Below are 8,436 nucleotides of genomic sequence, written 5' to 3' on the forward strand. Positions count from 1 at the left end.
CGATGGACATCTTGGCTCTTTCCACAGTTTGGCTATTGTGGACATTGCTGCTATAAACATCGGGGTGCACGTACCCCTTCGGATCCCTACATTTGTATCTTTGGGGTAAATACCCAGTAGTGCAATTGCTGGATCATATGGTAGCTCTATTTTCAACTTTTTGAGGAACCTCCATACTGTTTTCCAGAGTGGCTGCACCAGCTTGCATTCCCACCAACAGTGTTAGCCTCTCTTTTTTTAACGTGTGGTCCGTCACTCAGATAGAATGCCCGTGTGTTCATAAACGAGCGGCTTGCCTGCAGCCCCCTGACACCCTATTTGTGCTCTCTTTCGTTTCAGTCTCCAGAAGATTTACGCATTGCTGAATCCCACGTGGGCACGCCAGCCTCCGAGGCCAGGACCGTCCTGCGGATGGCTGAGAGTCCTCTGGGGCCCAGCGACTCTGAGTGAGTAGGACCTGTGGTTGTCACTGCTGTGCTGTGCCCCACATGCCATTGTCATAGACACCTCGGCTCATGTGCTAAATGGGAGCTGGGAGAACACCAGTGCGTCCTGTCGCCCCCACCTCTCTCTCTAACAGAAGCTTGAATGCAGCTACGCTAAAATTTTTTCATGGTTTTCCTTTTTTTTTTCAAAGTTACCTTCATTTTTTTTTAAACATTTTTTTTTTAAGATTTTATTTATTTATTTGAGAGGGAATGAGAGAGAGAGAGCACATGAGAGGGAAGAGGGTCAGAGGGAGAAGCAGACCCCCCGCTGAGCAGGGAGCCCGATGCGGGACTCGATCCCGGGACTCCAGGATCATGACCTGAGCCGAAGGCAGTCGCTCAACCAACTGAGCCACCCAGGCGCCCTTTTTTTAAACATTTTTAAAAAGATTTTATGTATTTGAGAGAGAGAGATCGTGAGCGAGAGAGCAGAAGCAGGGGGAGCAGCGGAGGGAGAGGGAGAAGCAGGCTCGATGCGGGGCTCGATCCCAGGACCCCGGGATCATGACCTGAGCTGAAGGCAGCCGCTTAACGGACTGAGCCACCCGGGCGCCCCATAAATTTACCTTCATTTTGTGGAGAGAGACAGGAAGGAGTGCAGGATGTCCCTAGAGGACAGGTGGCCACACAGTAGACTATGTTTCCTATGACCCTGTCCATCTCCCCTGTCAGACCCACTGGGTCCCCTTCTGCTGCCCTGGTGTTCTGAGTGGCACTGTGTTGCCTCCTAGGCAGCCCCCCCTTCCTGTCAGGGTGCGGAGGGGCCAGGGGGGTGTCTCTCCCTCGGAGTACAGCCATGAGGGCCCCAGGATGTGGGCAGGGTCTGCCCCGCTGACCTAGCAATAACAATTCCTAAATTGTTCTGCACCCAGGCCATTGTTCTGACACAGGTGGCCAGCCTGGGGTGCCCCTCCCCAGGGTCAGCAGGTGGGGCAGGGCAGCCTGAGGTTTGTGGACCACTGTGGAAAATCCACCCCACCGTCGCCCAAGTGGATTGTGCCGGGCGCCCGGGCTATGACGGAGGCCTCAGACAAGGCTGCGCCTGAGGGGGTGTCACCGGCTAGGGAGTGTGTCCCCAGGCCTGCATTAGCTTCTCAGGGCTGCTGTGACAAAGTACCACAGACTGGGGTCTTAAACAACAGAGGCTTATTCTCTCTCAGTTCTGGAGGCTGGAAATCCAAGATCGAGGGGGCAGTGGAGATGGCTCCTTCTGGCGACTGTGAGGGGGTTTGGTTCCAGGCCTCTCTCCATCTGCTGGTGGTTTCTGGCGTTCCTTGGCTTCTGGCGCCGTAATGCTAACCACGTGGCCTGCTGCTTGTGTTTCTATCTCTGAATCCAAATATCCCCTTTATATAAGGGCACCAGTCATACTGGATTAGGGCCCACTCCAATGACCTCACCTTAACGTGATCATCTGGAGAGTCCTTGTTTGCAAATAGAGTCACAAACACAGGTCCTGAGGGTTAGGACTTGAACATTATCTTGGGGGCCATAATTCAATGCATAACAGGTCCCCTTCTAGGGCAGGGCTCATCTTCCAGCTGCCTGTGGGGTCTGGTCAAAGGAGCAGCCCAGCCTTCTCCTGCCAACGGATGGGGGCATCATCAGCAGCTGTGTAATCATCCCACACGAGCCCTTTTCGTAGCAGGGTGCCTTTGTCCCTGTGCCAGGCCCTGTCCTGGGTGCTGGGGAAACTGAGGCAGTTAGGACCCAGCCCTGTGCACAGGCGTGCTTACACAGCATTCTTGGCCAGGTCCTTTCTGGCTGTGACATGACATACACCACCTGCCCTCAGCCCCCTTCACAGCCCTTGGTTCACTTTTTCAAATACTATTTTTATTTTATCAATATAATACCTCTACATATTTTGAGGAGTCAAGAGTTCTGTAAGGTTTATGAAGAAAATGATAGACTCTTGGCTTCCGCCCTACTCTCCCCGTGCAACTCCTGCCCTATCCTGCTCCCCATAGACCACCACTTCCAGCTTTTAGCTGTTTCTTCTGGGATTTATCTCTGTATTTGTAAAGATTATATATGTGCTGTTATTTCTGGACTTCCTGTTGTGGTAAAGATGATTTTAACTCATAGTTTTCATTCTGTAGGGCTGCTCTATTTAACCAATATAGTTATTTCATAATTTTGGGTTAAATCCTTATAAAATGTGTATCAGTCAGGATAGACTAGACCAGGAGATAGTAATAAACATCCCCTAGATCTGAGAAAATTTGGTTTCTAATTCGCAGGTATAATGTTTATTTTCATTTCCTGTTCTTTTGTTTTTGAGCAATTTCAAGACAAGATGCAGAAAGGTTGTGACCCTGTTTCCTAAAAACCAGAAGTAAGCCTGGGCATTCTTCAGTTTACTCTGGTTGTCTTCCCACCCTCTCTTATCCCACCAAGAATTCTTGTCCAGGTCACCAACACCTGGCGTTGACAAATCCAACACGTGATTTTCTGTCATCATCCTAATTGCCCTGCAGCATTTGGATATTGTTTCTCTCTCTCTCTCTCTGCCTTGATCTCAATCTTAGGGGGAAAGTCTCCAGTTCTCACCATTAAATATGATGTTATCTGCATTTTTAAAAAATTGAGGTTAAATTCCCATAACATGAAATTAACCATTAACCATCTTAAAGTGTATAATTTAGTAACATTTAATGCCTTCCCAGTGTCGTGCATCCATTATACTTCTACCTTGTTCCAGGACACGTTCATCATTCCAGAAGAAAACACTCATGCTCATTAAGCAGTCTCTCCCCATTCCCTGTCACCCTTCCCCCCGCCAATCATCATCCTGTTTTCAGTCTCTATGGATTTCTCTATAATGGATGTTTCCTATAAAATTAGAAATCATACAGTATGTGATCTTTTGTGTCACAGCCTCTAGAACTGTGTGAAATAAATGTTTATAACCCACATAGTCTGGGGTATTTTGTTATAGCAGCCCAAATGGCCTTTGATTTGGCATAATGTTTATGAGGTTCATCCGAGTTGTAGCAGGTATCAGAACTTCATTCCCTTTTTTTTTTTTTTTTGTTAACATATAATGTATTATTTGTTTCAGGGGTACAGGTCTGTGATTCATCAGTCTTACACAATTCACAGCACTAACCATAGCACATACCCTCCCAATGTCCAACACCCAGCCACCCCATCCCTCCCACCCCCCTCCACTCCAGCAACCCTCAGTTTGTTTCCTGAGATTAAGAGTCTCCTATGGTTTGTCTCCCTCTCTGGTTTCTTCTTGTTTCATTGTTCCCTCCCTTCCCCTATGATCCTCCATCTTTTTTCTCAAATTCCTCATATCAGTGAGATCATATGATAATTGCCTTTCTCTGATTGACTTATTTCACTTGGCATAATACCCTCTAATTCCATCCACGTCATTGCAAATGGCAAGATTTCATTTTTTTGATGGCTACGTAATATTCCGTTGTATATATATACCACATCTTCTTTATCCATTCATCTGTTGATGGGCATCTGGGCTCTTTCCATAGTTTGGCTATTGTGGACATTGCTGCTATAAATATTGGGGTGCATGTGCCCCTTTGGATCACTACATTTGTATCTTTGGCATAAATACCCAGTAATGCAATTGCTGGGTCATATGGTAGCTATATTTTCAACTTTTGGAGGAGCCTCCATACTGTTTTCCAGAGCGGCTGCACCACCTTGCATTCCCACCAACAGTGTAGGAGGGCTCCCCTTTCTCCGCATCCCCGCCAACATCTGTCGTTTCCTGACTTGTTAATTTTAGCCATTCTGACTGGTGTGAGGTGGTATCTCATTGAGGTTTTGATTTGTATTTCCCTGATGCCAAGCGATGTTGAGCACTTTTTCATGTGTCTGTTGGCCATTTGTCTGTCTTCTTTGCAGAAATGTCTGTTCATTCTTCTGCCCATTTCTTGATTGGAAGAACTTATTCCTTTTTAAGACTGAAACTATTGATACTATTGATGGAATACTGATACTGTTCCATCATATATTTCTATACCACGTTGTGTTTATCCATTCATCCGTCGATGGACATTTGGGTTGTTTTGACCTTTTGGCTATTGTGAATAATGCTGTTATGAATGCGTGTGACAGGTATTTGTCTGAATACATGTTTCCTGTTCTTTTGTGTATATACCTAGGAGTGGAATTGCTGGATGATATGGTAATTTTTGAGGAACCACCAAACTGTTTTCCACAACTACTGTATTGTTTTACATTCTCACCAGCAGTATATAAGGGTTCTGGTTTTCCTTATCCTTACCAACATTTGCTCTTCTCTTTTTTTTTTAAAGTTATGGTCAGCCATATGGGTGCGAAGTGGTATCTTATTGTGGTTTTGATTTGCATTTCCCTTTGTGAAGCTAAGGATATTTTCCTCTATTATTAATTTAGTGAGTGTTTTTTTTTTTAATCAGGAATTGGTGTTGGATTTTGTCAAATGCTTTTTCTGCATCAATTAATATGATCATATATTTTTCTTCTTTAGTCTTGTGTGTGATGGCTTACATTAATTGCTTTTCTCATGTTGAAGCAACATGGCATCACTGGAAGACATGTCACTTGGTTGTGGTGTATAATTCTTCTCATACATTGTTGGATTCTATTTGCTAATATTTTGTTGAGGATTTTTAAGGGTGTTCATGAGAGATACTGGTCTGTAGTTTTCTTATAATTATCTGGTTTTGATGTTAGGGTCATACTGGCTTCATAAAATAATTCAGAAAGTGTTCCTTTCTTTTCTTTTTTTTTAGAGAGAGAGCGAGTGAGCACGCATGTGTGCATGCAAGTTTGGGGGGATGGGGGGCAGAGGGAGAGAATCTCAAGCAGACTCCCCACAGAGCAAACAGCCTGACACAGGGCTTGATCTTACAACCCTGGGATCATGACCTGAGCCAGAACAAAGAGTTGAACACTTACTGACTGAGCTACCCAGGCGCCCCATTCCTTCCTTTTCTAATTTCTGAAATAGATTATATGAGAATTGATATCCTACCTTCCTTAAACATTTGATAGAATTCATGAGAGAAGTCATCCGGGCCTAGTGATTTTTTGGGGAAGGTTATTAATTATTGATTTAATTTCTTTAATACAGATAACCGTTCGCTTTGTCTTTCTCGTTGTTTGAGTTTGGTAGTGTATATCTTTTAAGAAATTGGTACATTTTATCTAAATTATCAAATTTGGGGGCATAGAGTTCTCTGTAGTATTCTTTCATTATGCCTTTAATGTCCATGGGATCAGTATTTCTTTCATTTCTGGTATTAGTAATCTGTGTCTTCTCTCCTTTTTCTTCTTTAGCTTGGTCAAAAAAACCCCCAGATTTTTGGTGTGTTGATTTTTTTCTATCATTTTCCTATTTTCAGTTTCATTGATTTATGCTCTTTTGCTATATTTCTTGTGCTTAATTTAGGCTTAAAATTGTTCTTCATCTTGTTTCCTAAGGTAGAAGCTTAGGTTATTGATTTTAAATCTTCTTTTCTAACAGATACTTTTAATGCGATACATATTTCTCTAAACACTGCTTTTGCTACATTCTACAAATTTTGACCAATGGTATTTTTATTTAGTTCAAAAAAATTCTAAAAATTTGTTGATATTTCCTCATTGACCCTTGTGTTATTTAGAATTGTGTTGTTAGATTTTGGGTTATTTGGGGATTTCATCTATCTTCTTGTTAATTGATTTTTGGTTTAATTCCATTTTAGTCTAAGAAAATACTTTGTATGATTTCTATTAAAAAAAACTTATTAAGGTGTGTTTTTGGCCCCAAATGTGGTCTGTTTCACTGCTATGATCATAATGTTTGTATTCCCCCCTCCCCCAGCCCCCTGCAAATTACTTTTTTGACGTCCTACCTCCCAAGGCTATGGTACTCGGAAGTGGGACCTTGGGAAGGTGATTAGGCAGAGCCTTCCTGATGGTATTAGTACCCTTATGAAAGAGACCTCACAGAGCTCTGCCATATGAGGATACACTGAGAAGCCTGAGCCCCAGAAAGGGACCTGCCCCTGACCATGCTGGCTCCCCAATCTTGGACTTCTAGTTCCTAGAACTGGGAGAAATAAAAGATTGTTGTTTATAAGCCTCCTAGTCTTGGTATTTTGTTATAGCAGCCCAGTGGATTAAGACACTTGGGTGAATGTTCCATGCAAGCTTGAGAAGAATGTGTATTTTGCTGTTGTTGGAATATTCTATAAATGTCAATTAGATGCAGTTGATTGATAGTGCTGTTCAAGTGAACTATCCTTGTTGATTTTCTGCCTGCTTGTTATATCAGTTACTGACAGAGGATGGTGAAGTCTCCAATTATAATAGTAGATTTGTCTCTCTTTTCAATTCTATCAGTTTTTGCCTCATATATTTTAATACTCTGTTGTTAGGTGCATAACTGTTTAGGATTGTAATATCTCCGTTTTAAAATTTATATTCAAGTTAGTTAACATATAATGTTGTATTGGTTTTAGGAGTAGAATTTAGTGATTCATCACTTACGTATAACACCCAGTGCTCATCACAACAAGTACCCTCCTTAATGCCCATCATCCATCTAGCCCATCCCCCCCACCTACCTTCCCTCCAGCAACCCTCAGTTTGTTCTCTATACTTAAGAGTCTCTTACGGTTTGCCTCCCTCTCTGTTTTTATCTTATTTTATTTTAGGATTGTAATATATCCCTGAAGAATTGAATAGAATTATATATCATTATGTAATTGCCCACTCTCTATCCATGATGATTTTCCTTGTTCTAAAGTCTGCTGTGTCTGAAATTAGTATCGGTACTCCCGATTTTTTTTGATTGGCATTAGCATGGTATATCTTTCTCCATTTCTTTACTTTTAACCTAACAGAGTCTTTATATTTAAAATGGGTTTCTTGTAGACAGCATATTGTTTGGTCTGGTGTTTTTATCCACTCTGACATGGTTTCATGAGAAGTCTGCAGTTAATCTTTTCTTTGTTCCTCTCTACATAAAATGTTTTCCCACTTCCTTTTGACTTCTTTTATGATTTTCTCTTTCTCTTTGGTTTTTTGCTGTTTGCATGGGTATTTTTTGGTTTTGTTTTTTTTCTTTTCTTTTTTTTTTTTTTAAGTATTTATTCTGTTCGGTGTTTTTTGAGCCTCCTGGATCTGTGGTTTGCTGTTAGTAATTTTGGGAAAATTTTGGCCGTTATTACTGCAAATATTTTTCCTTCTCCATTATTTCTTTTGACTCCTTTTGATATTCCAGTTACATGTATATCTTGATATTGTCTCACAATTCTTGGATGCTACCCCCAACCCCCATTCTTTTTTTCTCTTTGCATTTCAGTTGGGAAAGTTTCTAATGACCTATCTTCAAGCTCACTGATTTGTTCCTCAGCCATCTTGAATCTACTGATGAGTATTATTCATTTTCAAGGGCATTCTTCATTTCTATTACAGGTTTCTTTTCTTTTTTTTTTTTAAGGATTTTATTTATTTATTTATTTAATAAAATAAAATAAAAATATTTTTATTTATTATTTATTCCAGAGAGAGAGCGAGTAGACTCCCAGCGGAGCGTGGAGGCTGATGCAGGGCTCCATCTCAGGACTCTGAGATCATGACCCAAGCCAAAACCAAGAGTTGGACGCTCAACTGACTGAGCCACCCAGGTGCCCCTATGGGTTCTTTTTAAAAAAAAAATTTCTAGCATCAGGGCACCTGGGTGGCTCAGTTGGTTAAGTATCCAGCTCTTGATTTTGGCTCAGGTCATGATCTCAGGGTTGTGAGATCAAGCCCCACTTTGGGCTCTGCACTGGGCATGGAGCCTGCTTAAGATTCTCTATCTCCCTCTCCCTCTTCTCTCTTTCTCTCTCTCCCCATCTCTAAAAAAACAAAAAAAAAACCCAAAAAAAAACTAGCATCTGTTTTTGATTCTTAGACTTTCCATCCCTCTGTTTACCTTACCAATCTATTCTTCCCTGTT

General features: G+C 41.9%; 1 protein-coding gene across 3 annotated transcripts in view; it reads left to right on the forward strand.

The window, feature by feature from the left end:
- Nucleotides 1-8,436, forward strand: part of APBA2 (amyloid beta precursor protein binding family A member 2) — a 223,033-nt gene that overhangs the window by 44,143 nt on the left and 170,454 nt on the right. For all 3 annotated transcript variants that reach the window (XM_081831510.1, XM_081831517.1, XM_081831511.1), the window contains exon 2: nucleotides 340-446. The gene's annotated coding sequence lies outside the window, so the exon portion shown is untranslated. The remainder of the gene's footprint in view (nucleotides 1-339; nucleotides 447-8,436) is intronic.

Source organism: Leptonychotes weddellii, chromosome 9 (genome assembly GCF_054177405.1).
Source record: "Leptonychotes weddellii isolate Sample4059 chromosome 9, ASM5417740v2, whole genome shotgun sequence".
Taxonomy (NCBI): domain Eukaryota; kingdom Metazoa; phylum Chordata; class Mammalia; order Carnivora; family Phocidae; genus Leptonychotes; species Leptonychotes weddellii.